This window comes from Dipodomys merriami, unplaced genomic scaffold, assembly GCF_024711535.1.
Source record: "Dipodomys merriami isolate MVZ:Mamm:240054 unplaced genomic scaffold, mDipMer1.0.p SCAF_9, whole genome shotgun sequence".
Classification (NCBI taxonomy): Eukaryota; Metazoa; Chordata; class Mammalia; order Rodentia; family Heteromyidae; genus Dipodomys; species Dipodomys merriami.
In genome coordinates this window covers 53,012,400-53,032,953 of record NW_027206512.1, presented here as the reverse complement: position 1 = coordinate 53,032,953, position 20,554 = coordinate 53,012,400, and the positions used below count along the sequence as shown (strand labels likewise).

Genomic DNA, 20,554 nt, shown 5'->3' with positions numbered 1-20,554 from the left:
GAAGCTCTCTTCTCCAGTCTTCTTCCAGCCTGAGGGAGGGTTCATCCATTGCTGAGGCTGCTCAGACAGACTGGATTTGCCAGGGGCTTCTGCTCTCTCCTCATGCAAGCCTTTAGCAAAGCGGCAGCAAGGGCAGCTCAGGAGCTGACTGTCATGGAGAAAATGCCATGCCAGACGATGAGGGATAGGACAGAAGGAAGGCATTGGGGAATAAATTCAAGGTATATGGGGTTACCCGGATAACAAACAACTGACCCAACTGAAGGACAGTTCAGCCAAATGTGAAGAGATCAGGAATAACTAAGCTACAGGGCTAGTGGACAATAAGTAGTTCTTATGCTTCTGGTAGAAAGGTCAGAGGAGGGAGATGTGACGGCTCTAGAAATATGCGCTTCTATGTGTGTGCTCATTGTGTTTTACACACACACACACACACCACAATTTACATTGTTCTGCAGGGTTGTATCAGTGGGCTGGTATATTCTAGAAGAAATAATCTCTCCATAGCAGCTAATGCATTCCACTGAACATATCCCCCACTCCAAAACTATCGCATGCACCATTCAATTGCCTGGAAACTCGAATAATAGCGAGCTACAATGAGTGGAATAGCTTCATGCACACAGTTGAATCCTGATATCTCTAGGATATGTGCCTGTGCTACAGGCAAGCATGAACCCCAACCCATTTCCTGAGCCAGGATTCACAAAAACCACAGGCTTCGGCTTGCAGCCAGGCCTCCAAACCTGAGCTCTAGCCGAAAGAAAACCCAATGAAGCTGCCCTGCCTGCCATTACTCTTCCTCAGACAGAAAGGTATTGTTGGGACTCCACTTGGCGACCTCCCCTTTGGAGAGTCTGGCTACTTTTTTTCATGGCTTTCTTCCACCTTCAAATAAACTTACTCTGTTTATCTAAAAAAAGAAAAAGAATAAAAAAGATAGCAGGGCACGGGTAGATCACACTTGTAATAGCTACTCAGGAGGCTGAGATCTGACGATTATGGTTCAAAGCCAGCCTAGGAAGAAGAAAGGTCCATGAGACTCTTACTTCCAATAAACCACCAGAAAACTGGAAGTAGACTTATGGCTCAAAGCAGTAGAGCCCTAGACTTGAGAAAAAAAAAAAAAAAAGCTCAGGGATAGCACCTAGGCCCTGAGTCCAAGCCCCATGACTAATAAAACATAAATAAAAATAAACAGAACATTAATATCTTATGCTCCTCAGGTACAACTTCACCCTCAGACATTAGAATGTATGTGGTCTAGGGTAGGGTCTTAATCTCAGTACGTGTTTGTTTGTTTAACCTTTATGGACAGCTTCCTTAAGCAACCAGGTTCAGGACCATAAATCCAAGTGCTGGTATCATTGATGGCCTCTCTAATCACTCATCTGATGTTTGAATCCCCAACACCCTGCCAATATCTATTGAGACAACGTTTATACCAACAACTACTAGTGAATTCACCTTGGTCCTGCCTCATGGTCCTTCACTTTGCCTAAAATGATCTGATATCTTCCTCCCTTGCAACTTCTACCCATAAGTCTGAAGTCTATTTTGTGAGGCAGCCTTCAGATATCTAACGACCATAGGGACTTGGGCCCTTGAGTTTCTACTCTAAGTCCATTTTTCAGGTTAAATGATATTAGATCTTTCCACTTCAGGTCCTTTCTCCATCCTACTTGCCAGTCTCAGAATGCATTCCACCCACTCCAGTGCTCCCCAAAGTGAATATAAAATCCCCACTGTGATCTTCCATGCAAAGGCAAACCATCACCAGCTTGTTAACCATCAGCACAATCATAAGAGCACCTACCACCAATACAGATGCACAAATAACCCTGTGCCCAGCACTGTGTTCATTAATCCCTTTTAAACATTCTCACTTCTCCTTACAAATATTCTCTGAAGTCCTTATTCTGCTTCCAATTGACAGAGGCAGAATACAAGGGAAATGAAGTTATATTGGTCTAGATGGTAGGGCCCAGAGTTAGCCCAGGTCTGGAGCCTAGTCCTTCATCATGCCAGTCAATACCTTCTTCATGAGGCAGCTTCAGACCCCATTATCTCATGGGGCAATCGCATCTCCCTGGTCTGGAATCACACTCTAGGGTCATACTAAAGTCTGCTCTTAGTTCCAGCTGATCTGGGAACATGCTTCTTAGACTGAAAGCTGCCATACAAAAGTAACAGGCTATGATTATCCTCTTAATAATCGCAAGACAATACCTTCTATCTTGCTTCTAACAAAGCAGACAAAGAAAAGACCCTTCCTTTTTCTTGCTTGGTTCCTCATTTTTGTGGTGCATACGCAGGTGCATCTTGCAGGTTCTCAGGAGGCATAAAGGAGAAAGGCCAGAGGATCAATGATCCAGAAAATTAGCCAAGAATCAAGGCTCGGTGGAAGCTTCCCCTAGCATTTGCTTCTTCCCTACCTCCTCCAAACACACCCAATTAGGAAAAGGGGGAGTAATTACTTTTCCCATTTGAATCACCCCCATCTGCAGTGTAGCTGAGTTTGTTCTCATGGAAGGCAGCTTAGTCTTCATGATTCGTGCTCTGCTTTTTCCTAATTCTAGACCCCGGGACAGATTCATTAGCTTCTCTGAACTCTGGTTTCCACTACCAGAAGTGAGAAAGACTGTTATCTTAGTTAGGCACATTAGTGTTCACCAATATTTGGATCCCCTCTACCTCTGGACACCTGGCAAGACTGAATTTGCGAACTCTCTTAAAACTGGGCATGACCTGTTTTGGCCAAGGAAGTATAGTGAAATGTTAGGTTTGTTCGTTTATCTGTCTTTGGGGCAAGGGGGTATGGGGACACAGAAATGGAGGGACAAAGGATGAACAAATGCAGCAGTGCCACCCACTACATACCATGTTGAAAATGAATTATACAATTTGTGGGTGGGAACGGGAGGGAAAACCTGGGAGAGAGAAAAGGGAGAGGAGATGTTGTCCAAGAAGAAATGTACCATACTCATTATCTGACTTACGAAAACAATAGCCCCTTGCACATCAGCACTATACAATAACAATAACAATATTTAATAATAAAAATAAGAGAGATGATAGAAGGTTCTAAGTCACCAGCCCCACAGGCTCACTGTTGGCTCCCAACTGTGAGGATAGCAGAAGCCACATGGATAAAATGAACAAAGTAGAATGCTGAACTAACACATGGAGCACAGCAGCCTTGAGAGTTACCCTGACCAACACAGCCATTATCTAAACAAGCATTGTGGGGCTGTTTGTTATTACAACACAACCTCACCTATCCTGATCAATCCACAGTCCTTACTATACAGACTTGTTCTGAGAATTAAATGAAATGCAAATAGAATGCAAAGCACAGATACTCAGTACGGCTGAAATATTATTTCTATTCCATGATGAGCTTGAGGAGCTCCTCTCTTTTCCTTCACACTCTACTATTTCCTTCTTCTTTTGCAATCTTGGTATTTTTCTGCTCATACAGTGGTAGCATTAAGTATGGCATTTGCCATAGATGATGCGGAAAGATGAATTTTAAAAAGGAATGTAAGTGGTCAATGATGCAGTGCCCCTACATCTTCAAATGCAAACTCAATATAGCATTACTTTAATGCTATTTACAACTTATCAAGGAAATTAATGAAATCAAATCAAATACCAAATGAAGCTTAGTATGAATTTGCTGTGATAAAACAAAGTATGTGACTCCGAATATAACATAATAAGAACACATGTGAGAATAGGCATTTATTAAATTGCAAAGATTTTATTCATTATTCTTGCAGCAAGAAATCAGTTTCTTTTCTTTTCTTTTTTTTTTTTGCTTTTAAGTATTTTCATTAAATGAAGGATCAACCAGGAAAATAAAGGGTAAGAAAAGCAGAGTTGGCAACAGTGCCAGATCACACAGACAATTTACAAACCTAAATGCTTTCATTTCAAACTCTTGTGCCTTTTAGCTGCATACATTTCAACTTGCTCTGAGACACCACTTTGAGATATTTTCCCCCAATGTTTTCAAATGCAAATGTTAGTAACTATGCCCTGTTCTCTGTATTAAATTATACTGTTTTAAAACACACTGGGATCTGGGTACAGTGCCTCACACCTGTAATAACAGAAACTCTAGAGGAAGAGATTGGTGGGGGGAGGGATTACAGCATGGATTTAAAAAATAAAACGTTAGGGAGACCTCATCTCAAACAATAGCTGGGCATAGCACGTACCTTGTTATCCTACCTATATGGGAAACATAAATAGGAAGATCAAACCAAGAACCTGTGGCTCACACCTATAATCCTACCTATTCAGATCTGAAGCTAGCCCAGGCAGGAAAGTCTCTGAAACTTTCATCTCCAATTAACTACTTAGAAACCAGAAATGGAGCTGTGGCATAAGTAGTAGAGTAGTTCAAGGCCATGAGTTCAAGTCCTACAACTGGCAAATAAATAAATTGATTAAATTTTAAAATAGGAAGAAAAAAAGGTCTGGGCCAGTCTAGATATATGTATACACATGATCCTATTCCAAAATTAACAAGAGCAAAAGTTGCTGAGAGCATGCTTCAAGTGGCAGAGTGCCTGACTAGCAAACACCTTAGCACAATTCCATCACTGAAAAACATAAAGCGATAAGGTGAGTTTCTTCATCCCCAGTGCTTCAGAATATGTTTTTAGCTGCAGACAAGGTTTTTACAAAGGGCATTAAATAAATGAGGTCAATGTGATCAGGGTCTTTTTAAAAGAGGGGCCTGTGGACAGTAAGACCCATGTATAAGAGAATGCTAGAGGTTAGTAAAGGCTGAGATCAAGGTCACACATCCACAGCCAAAGATCACCAAGAATCGCCAGCTAATCTCCAGAAGCTGGAGGGAGAAGGGCAGACCGGGGTCTTCCCTTTAGCCCTCAAAAAGAACCTGCTCTACTATACTTGGACTTGTAGCCTCTGGGAATGTGAGATACTCCATGTATGTCATTTAAACCGTCTCAGTTGTGATACTTTGTCGTGACACTCTTAATGAACCAATGTCCCTTTCAGTACAAAAAAAAAACACATTTTTCAATAAAAATGCATACTGAAATGTTATCTTAGAAGTTATCTTTTTACCTACCCTGCCTTTCTCAGAATGGGAAACACTCCTTGGTTATATCACATGTTGTGCCTGAGTGGTGACTGATCCACGCGTATCATTGGAAGCTGACATCAGGTTGATGTCACTAAAGAACAGAGAGCCCTTTCCTTACTCCTGAAATAACCTTTGAGAGACGCAGCAGATCATGAATGTGCTGACTAGTCAGAAATAGAAAGGAGTTCGGAATTTGTAACTCTTTCCCTTGTGAAAAAGTTCTAAAGGGACAAAGAAAGAAAAGAAAAATCTTTACAAAATGCATCCGTCAGTGTTCCCCTGATTTTCAGGAAGATTTCTTGAACTTATATAGTAAAAATAGATTAATACTTCAACTTGAGAATCCAAAGACTAGAAAGACTAGAGTTTTCTAAGTGAATTTAACCCTGGACTCCACTATGGTAGAGGAAGACGGCCCTTTGCATTCTCAGATGTACATATTATCTCATAGAAAACAGGAAAAGAAGCTCAGGTGGAGGTAGAAGACTCAGAAGGATGTTGAGGAAAGTAAGTAGAAACCAAGGAGTACATTGGCCCCTTCCAGCCCCCCAAATAGAGTTTTTTACACACTTATGGTTTTTAACACCATGTTAGAGTCTTTGTAAGTCTCTGCTTCCCATTCTATTGCACTTCCCTACATTATTCCATCCCCAGGAAATTTTCCAGGAGATGAAAGATAGCCCATCATGCATTTCCCTGCATCAACTTTCTACTCTATTTTCTCTGTGTGTGGTTTTGATTTCCTTTGTTTCTATTAGGCATTAATAAGTGTCTAGGACCCTCAGAAATGTGCTTCACAAATAAGTTCCATTGATAGATCAAAGTCACAATACCAGAGGTATCTGTTAACTCTAAAACAAACAAAAGCAAACACAAAAGCATTGAGTGATAGCTCAGCACCAGGTGAGCCCTGCACTAGTCATTGTGTTTTAGCAGGGACAAAAACTACAGAGCTTGTCCCAGCTTGCTGCTTCATTGGAATGACGCCTCGCTGTTCCCTGTGTATACTAGTGAAGCCGAACTGCAGACAGTCCCAGCATGGAAAGCCTGTGGCTAGAGAATATTCTAGAAATATTTCTAAAATATTCATATCCTTTGACATGAATTACATGCTTACCAAGAATCATTTGTACTTGTTCCCAATTCTGTCTTTTGCCAGGTATGCTGCTAATGTGATTACATAATCGATTAATTATATCTATTAAGGGTGAATTTGCACAGGAAGGGACTTGTTGATTTTATGAAATATGTCAAGTATTTGGGCAGACCCCATAAGGAAAAGTCGCTTTCAGATAACTGGTTTGGACATCAGGTATCAATGGCTCATGCCTATAACCCTAAGTACTCAGGAGGCTGAGATTGTAGAATCAAGGTTCAAAGTAGCAGAGGCAGAAAAGTCTTGGAAACTCCATTCCAATTAAACAGTTCAAGGTAGGACTACAAATGTGTGTCAAATGTGAGAGCTCCAAAGGTGAGCCAGAAAGTCAAATGTTAGCACAAAACCCTGAGTTTTAGGTCTAGTACCAGCATATATATTCACATACTCACACCTACACTTACTTCAGAACTTCACTGGGTAGACTTACATTCACAAGAATAAAAAAAAAGCCTTAACATCATAATGATAAGTACATATTCATTTATGTGCCTTAAGCAAAGCTGAATTTCTATGCATGTACCTCATTTATTATTTTCCAACTTAATCTGTTTATGTTACTAAGCAGACAACTGCCATTTTCAATGTATGGAAGAAGAAGGTTTCTTTCATAAGACTGAAGGTGGCAAACTGGGGAGGACTTTTGCTTAACCTATATACAATGAACACAGCTAGAAAGCAATAGATTCAGATATTCAAACCAACAAACAGAATCCATTTCAATATCTAAGTTTACTTAGATTACTTAGGTAAGAAACATCCTGGCTGGAACTAAAGACATTAAAATCTGTATAAATCTGAGCAATGTAGTCACCAATTAATTACTGTGTGGCATTACCATGTCTTCCTATAACACAATAATACCAACTGCCTATAATCAGAAGGATTTAGCACGCATTTATTGATGGAAATTAGGTGATTTTATCCACAATGTCTGAGTGACTTTGATATGTTTGAGCCCGAAGCAAAATAATGTAATAAAAATGTATAGATGAGAACATCAATTTTTCTCTACATATAAATCTGTCATTGATTTGAGAAGAATCAAATCTAAATCCAACCAGGTAAAGACATTCTGTACATCATCCTTCCCTATTCTCTGCAAAAAATAGAATTGGCTTTTCCAGTATGTTTATATCCTATTCCTGACTTTGCCATGTTCTAGACATCAAAAGAACACAAGGACAATAGAATGTGGTCCTGGCAAACATGAAGCATAAGACAGATTAATTATAGAGTGCTTTCTTCAAAGAGTTTTCTTTAAACACCATCACCTCCTAAGCCCACAGAAATAATAATAATAGACTAATGAGTGGAGAGGGAAGGCCACTCTTATACATAGGCTCGATAAGAAATAGACTATGTTTGTTTATTTATTTATTTATTAGGTCGTAGAGCCTGAACTCTGGGTCTGGGCATTGTCCCTCAGCTCTTCAGCTCAAGGTTAGCACTCTACCCCTGGAGCCACAGTGCCACTTCCAGCTTTTGTTGTTTATATGGTGCTGAGGAATCGAACCCAGGGCCTCATACATGCAAGGCAAGCACTCTATCACTGAGCCACTTTCCCAGCCCCAGACTGTGTATTCTTGATCTGACTTATGTAGCCCCTCTGAGTATCACCTTTATAATAACAATGCATTAAAATTTTCATTAGATAAAAAAAGAAATAGACTATGATATATGAAGTGAACTAGAAATGTCTCCCCTTTCCCTTCTCTTCAAATATTGTCCTTGGCAGTATAAAAAAATCTATTTATCTTTTGGTTCTAAAACTATTTATGTTATGGTAGATGAATGAAGAGGAGAAGGAAGGAAGAATGCAGTCAAGAATTCAATGTATATCCTTGAAAATTAAGAAGAGTGAGGGAATGTGTGGCTGGGATGGATGGGTGACAACGCTGAAAGGGAGGACATTGAGCAAGATACATTGTGTCATAAACTGCTTTGTTGGCAATTCCTTTGTATGACTGCCTTAAGATAATTTTTAATACTGGAAAAAACATACAAAACCCTCCCTGGAACATTATGACAAGTTAACTGCCATATTAGCTTGGAGAATTAGACTCTTTTCAGTCTGTCAAGAAATAAGGATGGAATGCAGACATCTCAGAAGAGGTTGAATCTGAGGAAGGGAGAGGCAACAAAGCTTCTCTAAATCTTAAAATTATGAATTCAAAGACACATGAAAATGGACCTTGCAAACTCCCCATTTTTTAAATTGTAGATTAGTAAAACTCCCCAATAAGTTTATATAATTAGCTTTCTTGGCTGTCATAAAATGTATATGTAGGGGGTGGGGGAGAGAAGGGAAGCATTTCTTCCTTCATCCCACTCCAAAAATACCAACATTGCAATGTTAGAGGAACCTCAGACACAGTTGTACAAGTTGCAAGAAAGAAAAGAAAAGAAAAGAAGGAAAGAAGGAGGGAAAAAAGGAGAAGAAAGAAAGAAAAAGAAAGAAAGAAAGGTAGAAAGAAAGAAAGAAAGGTAGAAAGAAAGAAAGAAAGAAAGAAAGAAAGGTAGAAAGAAAGAAAGAAAGGTAGAAAGAAAGAAAGAAAGGTAGAAAGAAAGAAAGAAAGAAAGGTAGAAAGAAAGAAAGAAAGAAAGGTAGAAAGAAAGAAAGAAAGGTAGAAAGAAAGAAAGAAAGATAGAAAGAAAGAAAGGTAGAAAGCAAGCAAGCAAGCAAGCAGGCAGACAATATGTTTGGAAATGAGGCTAAGCCCCTGTAACTCAGAAGGTAGAGGTCAATATCATGGAGGAACTTACCAGAAATGCACCCCTCCCCACATTCCCCACTTCCCCACCCACACCCCCCCCACTCCAGACTCACAAGGTTTCATTCACATTTTAACAACTTTTGTTCCTAAGGTAAGTTCTTATCTTAATGCTCTCTACTCAGCCTGGTAAGCTAGCTGGCTTGTTTGCTTGCTTGATTTATTTATTTAATTTGTAAATGAAGGTGAAGGTTTATAGTAGCGTGGGAAGGAAATGACTGACAAGCCTGGTGGGAAAGATTTAGTCTGTGCTCTGTAGTTTCTTGTCTGTGATCTCCGTTTCAACATTCAGCAAAGATTCTGATATGAATGATCCAGGAGGTGTGAAGGGCAGCACTCTAGCCCTTAAATCACCCCACATCCTCGACATACATGGCTCTTCCACTTATTAGTTCAGAAAAACAGCTGATGACAAGCAAACGTCACCTCCCCTGGACATTCAGATGACTGATTTTGTATAAATCAATATGGAGTGCCACAAAATGTCAGAAAATACCAAATGAGGAGAAAAGAATCAATAGATAACCTTGGAATTAAATGAGTGATGAATAATCTTTACCAAGTAAAATAAATTAAACCAGGAAAACCAACTTAAAATAACATCAAGGGTCTGGCTTAAAACCACAAAAATAACAACATAATTTAGAGGTAAGGCCATTTGCTACAAACTTGGCTCTTCATTATTTTTTTCCAGGAAAGTATTATGACAGGAATTACAAAATAAGAGTAGAATGCATACTTTCCAGCTTCTGACTGAATGGACGTAGATTTTTTTAAGGTTCTATAACAAATAAACTATAATTTACAGATGCTGATGATGTTTCAGCCTGGCAACTGTGACACTGAGGATGCAGATTTTTAACACTTCCAGGGAGAGGGAGGTAAGAGTACAGAAACAAATTCTATGGTTTTTTTTGAATCTATTTGAGAACATATTCTAAATGTGACTATCAAAACTATCAAACAAACTATAAATTTGTACAGTCCAAATAGGATTTCAGAATTCCTATTTAAATATTTTTCTGAGTCCCAACCTGGCAATGTGGTTGTAATACTATCATGTAACAGAAATCAAGATAAATGCCTTTCTTCGTGAGTAAAGAGGTGCCAAGCTATGCTTTCTCATCTTTGTGTTGCTCTACAAGGCAGTCGATCCACAAAGCACAAATTAAACACCTACTATGTGCTAAGGATGATACTAGGGGCTTATGACTGTCATCCTGGGAGACAGCCAGCCAGGCAAGCAAATCAAGTAGTAGCTAATCTAAAAATAAGCAAATCTCTCCACACTACCCCAGGGATCCTGCCTAACCCAGATTGTACCCCAACACAGACCAACTCCAAAAGATGCTACTCATAACTCACCTTTAGTATAAACCCTCACTTTATAAGCCAGGTGCCAGTAGCTCATGCCTATAATTTTACCTACTCAGGAAGCTAAGGTCTGAGGATCTCAGTTTGAAGCCTGACCAGGCAGGAAAGTCTGTGAGACTCTTATCTCCTGTTAATCACCCAACAAGCCAGAAGTGAAGCTGTGGTAGAACACTAGCACTCAGCAAAAATAAAATAAAAAATAAAAAGCTCTGCGAAATCACCCAGGCCAAGTTCAAACCTTGGGACTAGCACCAAATAAACAAATAAATACATACATGCATGCATACATATATACATACATAAATATGAAAAAATCAGCATATGGTGGTAGTTTTTTTGAAAAGTATCTATATCAATGCAGGCCACGGCTCCAGAAAAACACTTTCTAGAACTCTGAACTACAACATCTTTCTTCCTTTCAGATTCAATCGTCAACCCAAATTCCAACAAATAAACATGTCTGCACAATCTCTCATCTGCTAGGTTTCAGTCAAGGATTTGCATGAAGGGGAAAATGGGGATGGGGGGAGAAAGAGAACATTTCATCAGATTTAGTAGCTCCTGAGTCTATTTTCCCCCAGGTTCCCTTTGGTGGCTGGACAAAGCAAGACTAGCAGAGATTCTAAAGGCTTTGCAAATTGCCCTTCACAGCAAAGAGATTGCAAAAAAGAGCTTCTTCAGAGAGGCTGGGGGGAGGGGGACAGTGGGACTGTATTTCTTGAGTGTTGCCTGAAACTCTGCCATCTGGGACCTCTGGAACTCTGCTTTTTTGGGCAAAATCCTCTACTAGTCCAAGCTGTGGTTCCATTTCTTGAGCATAGGTTGTGAGATGCTTTTTTTTTTCCATTTAAATTGAGGAACAGCAGGAGAGACTTAGAGTAAGAGGTCTCTTTTCTATGAGGAAGCCCACTTGGACAACAGATACAACATTATTGGATACAACTTCTCCTCCAAAGCTGAGGCTGTCATCCTGCTTAAAACAACACTGGGAATCAAGATTAGGAACATGTTTAGAAACCATACTAAGCCAAGACAGTCTCCACAGATGGTTGTTGAAACACAGCAAATACAGCTGTCCCCCAGTACCCTTGAAGCACTTGTTCCAGGACCCCCTTAGATACAGAAATCTGTAGATTCTCAACTCTCTTATACATAATGGTAGAGTATTTGTATATTTTCCCATAAGCTTTAAAGTATGTCTCTCTTAAGATAATGCAAGTGCTGGGTAAATAGTTGTTATAATATTGTGGGGGCTTTTGAAGGGAAAGTAGGTGATGACACAAAAAAAGTTCACACTTGTTAAAACTACTTTTAAAAGATTTTTGGTGTGTGGTTGGTTAGAAGCACAATGCACAATCCACAGATACAAAAAGAAGATTGTATAGTGATGCAGGATGCTAAAGTCACATCCAGAAACTGGACTAGAAACTTCACCAGCAATGGCCAATTCAGAGGCTCAAGCATGTTGAGTTCACATTGCTTCCTATTTCATCTTCAAAACAATTCCGTAACATATTATCATCTCCCTCCTTCTACAGAGGAGGAAACAGAAGTGCGGAGATGTTGAGTAACTCTCCAAAATTCCCATGTCCTTAAAAGGGGCAGAGCATCAGCCAAATGGACGATAGCAGAGACATTTCCATTAGCCACAAACCCAGCTACATTCTTGATTTTTTTGTGTGTATGTGTCAGTCCTGGACTTAGGGCCTGGACACTGTGTTCAAGGATAATGCTCTACTGCTTTGAGCCACAGTCTTTTCTGGTCTTTTAGTAGTTAATTGGAGATAAGAGTCTCATGGACTTTCATGCGCAGGCTGGCTTTGAACCAAGGTCCTGAGATCTCAGCCTACTGAGTAGTTAGGAATACAGGCATGAGCCACCAATGCCTGGCTCCCAGCTACCTTCTTAATCAGCTTCTTTAGCAATTGTTTAAAGATGATGATGGTCCTTGGTGGCAGCTATAATCATACTGTGACTTCTCCCAGCTACATCCCAGATCCCCCCAGAGTACATTGAAAAGCTGGAGCCTAAAGGTGTGTGGGACACAAAGACACAAAAGAGCTGATAGAAGAGTTCAGGGCCCTCCAACGCAGGGCTCTGGGGCTTTAACTGCTGCAAGTAGCCCAGATCTCTCCTTCTGGTCCAACGGATACTCACAAAGTTGTTTGCTTTTAAGATGTGCTTAATGCTTTCTTTACAAAGAAAGAAAAAGCCTTGTCAGTATAAAACGCACCGGAATTATAGCTGCTGCTTTGATGCTGTGTATTATTTTTAGCAGAGTGGCCTGCTCCTCTGGTTCCGATTGGTAGGGACTAAAGCTCACTCCAGTAACGCAGGCTGACTGCTGTCCCCAAAAGACCCTGAGCGAAACAAGAGGAACGATCGCGCGAGTCTTCAGCAGACAGGCAAGGTTTAACATAAATAAACTCCCACTTAATGTTTCCTCCAAAAAGAATCCATTCATTATCTTTATTTCCAACACAGTATTTATGAATTTTTCTTTCAACAGAACCCATCAGGGCAAACGTCACAGCTCCATGGGTGGAGGGGGGGGGGGAATCTTGTGCACTTTCTTTCCCTCCTAGTAAGACGAAGTCCAATGAATAAAAGAAAGGGGGAAGGGGTGGCCCCTATATTTAGCTCTCCTTACAACAGCATGTCTCACGGGGATTAAAAATACACCCAAATCACTTGAAGACATGCTGAAAAAAAAATCAAAGACAGAATAGCTTTCCAAGAGGAAGTTTTACATCTTCTCTGCCTTCTTTCAAGCTGGGTTTTACTAGTGAGACTCTTAAGTAGTAAAAAGCTTATGTTCGGAATATCCCCGACCAGACCAGGCCAGGATGGATACAGAGTTTCATAATACACTGTCTCTTACTCTACTCCCTCAGCTTTACCTATTTGGGCATGGGATGTAATTTAGGAGAAATATGCATGGGTCCTTGATTTAAAAAAAAAAAAGTGTGTACTAATCCATGTGGACAAATTCTCCTCTATGGACAACCTTCTCCCACCCAGGCTTTGATACTCCCTGTCAGAGGGAAATCAGCTCAGATTCAATTCACTGAACAAATACGTGTTATTTGTGATGGGCCAGGCGCAGTGCCAGGCAGAGCGAAGGGAGCAGAGGGAGCAAAGGATGCAGCGACCTTGTTGGAGTGGGCTCCAGGTAATTCTACAAGTAAGCAAACTCCAAAGACCACAGAACGGAGCAAGCTGTGAGGCCTTGTCCAGAGAGAGCAGAAGAGATGGAGAGCTGAGGACAGTATTTGAAACAGAAGAGACGAAGACAAGGATGGGGTGGGTAGACCCCAGATGTGGGAGAAAGTCAGGAATGGGCTGTGCAGTGCATCTCTCATATGATCCAGCCTTAGTGAACTATATGGAAAGAGCCTTTCAGAGCTGAAGAAAGGAATTTCCAACTGGAGAACACAAAGTACTTAAAAATGTTGCTTCTTCCAAATACAGATGTATATGACACTTGCAGTTATGTATGTGAATTTTGACCATTTCCATCTTTTTCCAGGACCTCAGTTTCTTTATCTTCAAAACGGGATCATATGTCCTTGGGCAGCTGTGCTCAGGAAACCTTACCAGAAAGTATATAATGCATGCTTGGTTCACAGTAAGCCCTCAATCAATGTAAGTACCTGACTCATGTGGAAACCATCTAGAAAGAACACACTTCCAATATTTCTACAGTGCCATACAGAACCCACTTTTCTGGTAGAAGAGTGACTAAAATTGGAGTACGAGGAGGGTAAGACAACATGAACTTTGCTGCATGCAATGTCGAATCTTCGGGCCTCTTTAAGGAGTTACATCCTGCTGTAAAGTAAGAAAACCCTCCAACACCCTCAGCTTTCAGTTTCCCAAGCAAATACGCAACCTTGAAAAATAATTAGCTTTTAATGAGTCTTGATTTCAATCCGTGGCTGTATCACTCATCAAGATATGGAATCACTTATACAGAGGCAGGTAAAAATTTTAAAGCATCATCTAACCTAAGGTAAGAGGGGAAAAAGGGGACCTTAGGAAATGAAGAGAGAGAGGGAGAACAGCAGCAAAACAAGTATTGGTGGATGAATCCATGCTTCTCAGACTTCATGTACATATAAACCATTGCCATGTTTAGTTGCAGTGCAGTCTCTGCTTTTGCAGGTTTGATGCAGACCACGAGACCGAGTGATGCCCAAGTATGGACCACAGAGGACTAAGAAAGTGGTATTTTCCTAAGGCCAAGGAAGGCAATCAGGAAAGCCTGCCAAGGAAGGAGGGGAAACTGGGAGCACAAGATAGCAAGCACAAGGATATGAGGGGCTGTTAAGCAGAGGAACGTAAATACAAAGGCACCAGGTCCAAGGGGAAGATTTTCAGAGAGGAGCTCAGCTTCTCACCTCAGGAAGTTTGCTGGCATTGCTCGCATTGGCTGTGAGTCACTCACAGCCTTTAAGAATTGTTGATAGCAAACATTTTGGAGAGTGCTGAGATAAAGGGATCTGCTCCCAGCCATTAACTATGAAGCACTAAGTCATTTCAACAGCCTGACAAAAATTATGCTCCACACTTGAAAAATAGCTATTGATTAGTCCTCTCTTTCTATGCCTTCCAATACCCCAGATCCATTTGCTTGTTTCTCCCCATGTACCTTCATACAACTAGTTAGATCCTTCCCAAGTCCCAACCCACCCCCACCCAAAAAAAAAATCTAAGGCTTCCCTTTACTTTCTTCTAGATACTGCTTTTTAAAAGCATGCCAAGAAAGAGCTAATCCAAAGGTTTCTTCTCATAGCTGTTCTGGTGAACTTCCAATGTCTTTTCTCTATTCATTACAGATACAAAGGCAACAAATCAATGGATCTATCATTTCCTGTGTTGGACGATAAGAAACTAAGAGAGCATGAAAAGGACAGAATATAGAATTTGTTTTAAAAGATTGACTTCAGGGGCAAGTTGAACTGGAAAACTCTAAGCAGCTTCAACTAGCAGCTTGAGTCTTGAGGAGGAAAGAGGGAATCCTGCTCTCTGAAGCATCATCCCTGGTCTCTTAATCACAAGAAAAGTTGACAAGGCATGGAGATCTATGGCAGATTGATGGCAAAAACATGCCAGGCACTCTGTCTCTCCTTGCATCCATGCCTTGGGCCATGTGGGTCTGCAACTTTACCTCTTAAGCTGGATGGCTGAGTCTATCTCCACCCCTGTTGAATCTCTGCTGCCTTTTAATTTGTTTTAGCAATACAACGTGGCAGGCAGAAACAGCAGTATCTTATCTGAGACCAGTAGCCTCATACACTTCTTCACCTTTTCTGTTTCTTCAGCCATCACCAAGAGGGCAAATCTAAGCTAGCCTGAGATCACCTAATGTAAAGCCAAAGTTATTCTCCCCAACATGATTGGCCAGCTGACCCCAGTGCAATGCAGTACAATATAATATATGAACCCAGCTGAGATCCACTGAGCCTGACTCAGATCCAGCAACACTTAAGAGTCATGAGAAACAACCAATGTTTGTTGTTTTGTACCACTAAGTTTTATAATGCTTAGTGACGTAGCTTCATTTGGCAAAAAAAAAAAAAAAAATTAACTGACATACAACAGCTTTCTTTGGAAAAGCCCTGACACAAAGGCCAAGTATACAAATAATTCCAACCAGACACTGGCTTTCCTCTGGCAGAATTTATTAATGCACATAAATACATTACAATAGTATAAGTGCATCATTTATTAAAAAAAAGAACACATTAGGGAATTAGGTAATAAAATCCACTTCTCTATTTCTTTTCATTTTTCAAAGGCAGTAGTCTATTCATTAGTAAGACTGTATTAACTTGTGTGAATTTTTTCACTTCATTAGACTTCAAATTCAGGTGGCCATTCCTCCTGGTACGCAGTCATTTGTGGAGGTTAGGATGAACACAATTGAGTGCTTTGGGGACTCCTGAAGATGAATAACACAATGGCCCTTGATCTCAAATCACTTCCATATAATGGGTCTCAAAAAAGTTGTGCACTAATATTCCTCTCTCTTCTGTATCTCCCCTAATTTCACCAATATTTTTTTTCTTGATCTGACCATAAGTGGACCTTTACAACTTTACAAACACAGTTGGAGAGGTCTAGGCTGGTGTACATATTAATCAAAGGCAACCATAAAAATCTAAAGATAAAAACAAGAGGGTTGTTGGTTGGGTTCTAGTAGCTCATGCCTATAATCCTAGCAACTCAAAAAACTCAAATCTGAAGATTGTAGTTTGAAACCAGCCTGGACAGAAAAGCCCATGAGTCTGTTATCTTCAATCAACGGGCAAAAGTTAAGAACTGATGGCACAGCTCAAGTGGCAGAGCATCAGCCTTGAGAGAAAAAGCTAACAAACATTACACAAGCCCCAGTACTGACACACAAAAAAATCAAAAGTTGTTTTAAAAAGAAGCCTGTTATCAGATAGACCTTGAAGAGCCTTGAATGCTGATTATAAGGTATATTCTTGACTCTACAGGTAATAGGGACCATGGATAACTTCTGATAGAGGAACTGTGTAATTGGGCTATCATTTAGGAAGAATTATTGGCAGCTCTTTACCCTCACTCTGGGATCATGGAAGTCCAAGGTGACAGATTCAGAAAGGATGAGCTTGTCAATTGTAAATGCTACATAGAGATCAAAGAGGATGAAAAGCTGTTGGGTTTGCCAAGTAGATAGTCACTGTGACCTTGGAAAGCCAAATTTAACAATGCAAGAGGAAAGAAAATGAAACAGGTGGGATGATTTTCCACTTTAAATTTGCCTAGATGGCTACAAGGCATGACAGATTGACTACAACCAATCTGGATTGTCTACAATTTAAGGACATATCATTTGACTAAGCTTGCTGCTATATTGATCAATTATCTTAGTTATCTTAAGGTCTATAGAATAAGCTCTGGTGTTTCCCACCATGCCTTAGGAATGGCTGGTGGAAGAGAAGAAAAGGGTGAGCTCCAAAGGCAAGTACAATGGACAGGATTCAGCCTTCTTGCTTTCATTTCAACAAGCCCAATCCCATTTGCCTTCCTGAGATACAGGGGTTCCATTGTGGGGGGAAATAGAGTTCCTTCTATGGATTAAGAACTAAGTTGAAAGCCATTATATTGGCTAATTTCCATGACCCATTCATATTTGAACAATGCTACAGTAATGAAATTTTCACACTTCAGAGGGAAAAAAAAATCTAGGGATGAGCAATTCACCCCCTCCATGTACATGGTGCATCTTCCATGAATTCCCTCAACCAGTCTATACCGTGGAACTCTGAAGGAGAGTCATTACCCCCATTTTGCAGATTAGGATAATAAGGTGCGAAAAGATCAGATCACATGCCTTAGATCTTAGTGCTGAATTGAGAGCCTGGACTCCTGACCACAATAACCCAGGTCGGAACAGCTCTGCAGCCACAGTGGCATCCAGGATTTTCAAGGACCTCTAAACTTGAATTTCTTGGAATATCTGTATTCTGCAGGTTAGAAGATGCTACCAAATTTATTGATGACAGGGATATGTTTAGAAGAAGACATGGGAGGAGGAAGATTGAAGAAACTGGACAGATTAGATAAGTGGATTAGGGATTCTGTGGAAAATGGAATAATTAGTCATCAGAAATCTTGAATCTAGCATTATTTTAAAAAAATCACACACACACACACACACACACACACACACAATGTACATGCACATAGACACAAAAAGACTTCCTAGGAAGTATATCTGGCTAGCAAATTAAGATAGTTTTTGTTTTAGTAAGTTAAAACAGATTTTACTTTGAAAAAAAATGTAAACTCCTTGGTAAAAATTAAGTATTAAAATGTGGCTCAACAAGGCTTTGTCAAGCCTACGCCATTTCAAGTTCTGCCTTTCGCCAATTCTTCAGCTCTTTCTCTGATTTATTTTTCCCCCTAATACTTCCCCTCTTTGTGTCATATCATGTATCTTATTTAGATGCTTGGTTCTTACCTCTCCCAGGAAGTGCTTTTGTAAAGCAGAGAGAGAGAGAGTTCATTCTTATACTGTAGTTGCTCAGTCTGTATCTCTAGTACCTTCTACAATGTCTGGATAAATATTTGTTGAACAAATAGAAGTATTACTTTGTCGTGATATTTATGGAATGAGCCTTCTTTCTATTCATTCCTGTTCCATCTTACAGTGTATCTGAATCATTACAGCCCTCATCAATTACAAGTCTATTTAGCATTTATATGGCATTTCTTATTTAAAACTCACTGTTCAATTATTGATCCCTGTGATCGACCTTGAAGACAGACACCGAGATGTGGTATGTCCCATGCTTCTTTCCTTCTGTAAGCTTCAATACAGATGTGAGTGAGCAGGGCAGTGGGAAGAAAAAGCAAATTCAAAAATGTAGACAAGAGAGGCTTGGCAGAGAAGCACATGGAATGTCTTTGGTTAAAAGTTTATTCCCTGGTCTGTTTTTGCCTCTTTCAAAGTGGTGGTAGACACTCAGAAAACTGGAAGTGGGTCTGTGGTTCAAGAGGTAGAGCACTAGCCTTGAGCTGAAGAGCTGAGGGACAGTGCCCAGGCCCAGAGTTCAAGCCCCACGACTGACAAAAAAAAAAAAGTGGTGGTAGAGTCAGAGATCCTCCCCACCAGAGGCTGCAGGTGAGCTCAGCTACCCCACAGAAGAGGCAGAGAAGGAAGAAGAACAGGAGCCTACAGAGTAGGTGAGGAGGAAGGGGAGGACGGCTTCTCACCAGCCATCTCCCAGCACGTATCTCAAACTCTGCCCTTAGAGTTCTTTGCCTAGATTCAGAGGTGGTAACCCAGACTATACCTCTTTCTACCTCTACTTCTTTGCCCAGCCCACTGCCCAGCTGCCTAAACCTTCTGCCCAAACCCAAACTTTCTAGCTTGGATACCATGGCTTAGTCATCTGGTCTACCTTTTCTATGTCTACTACATGACTGAGCCTTATGTGGGAAGACCTAAGGAGTAGCCCAGAATACAGCAAAAGTAACACTGTGTTTTGACCTAAGAGATAGAGAAGCTCTGATTCACATTCAGATAGCTTCACTCAGTTTCCTCTGAGTGTAAAATCAGTTCAGGGCTGTTAACGTTGTATGAACTGCACATGCTGAGAACACACTTGTTTAAACCGCTTAAGTCAGTGGGGCTTAAGATCTCGGCTTCCCCAATGTTTCCCCAGCTAGAATCACAAATTATTAATAAAACAATCCATAGAATAGAGACCTGGGTCCTGGTAGTTCCATAGACATTTTTTTTAGAAAAGGCAAAAACTCAGAACAAACAGTAAGAACGTTTTCATGAACTTGATGTAATATTAACCATCTCTACAAAAACCCTAACATACAGGCACAGAATGTTTTTTTCATGTAATAAAAAAGAGAACTAACACCCTACAAACACATTAATACAAAAGAGAACTAACACCTTACAAACACATTAAGTATCTCCATTATGCCCAGCTCTGTATGAGTTCCATGTATACATCATCTGATTTAAGTTTCTTTGTAGACCCAGGAGACATATTAGATTTGTCTTTACAAAGAGAAGCTAGCAAATGATCATCAATATTTAGTCAGTTGTTTAAGGACCCCCAGAATCATGCCAGAAAATCAGACCTTTGGATCTAAGCACAATACTACATAATTTGGCTGCTCATTATACATAAGCAATTTAAATATTATTTTATTTCCCACTGACTTTAGCTTTTTGATCATTTCTTAGTTTAAAGACTTAGGAGAGAAGATATTTAAAATACTTAAGCTTTCTTTGTTGTTATTCTGAGATCATATAGCTTGTATTACCCTGGGAAGATTATTGCAAACATTACTTATTTTAATACTATTTGACTTCTGAGATTTTATTGAACACCTATTGATTATTGATAGAGATTTCTAGTTGACAAAAAAGGTAAGAGAGTAAATTTATTTTTATTTTCATTGCTCTGAATATTGACTCTATTATTTGAAAACTTCATGAACATTCCAGACATCTTTGATTCGAAGATGCGTTCTCTCTACTGACATTTCCAATCTTCGACAGGTCATGTATTATAAACATATACATTTAAAAATGATATTTTTGACACACATATATTCACATTGTAGAAT

At 40.0% G+C, this 20,554-nt stretch overlaps 1 protein-coding gene across 1 annotated transcript in view; it reads right to left on the bottom strand.

The window, feature by feature from the left end:
• Window positions 1-20,554, bottom strand: part of Ppargc1a (PPARG coactivator 1 alpha) — a 649,949-nt gene that overhangs the window by 307,353 nt on the left and 322,042 nt on the right. The gene's annotated exons all lie outside the window — the stretch shown is intronic.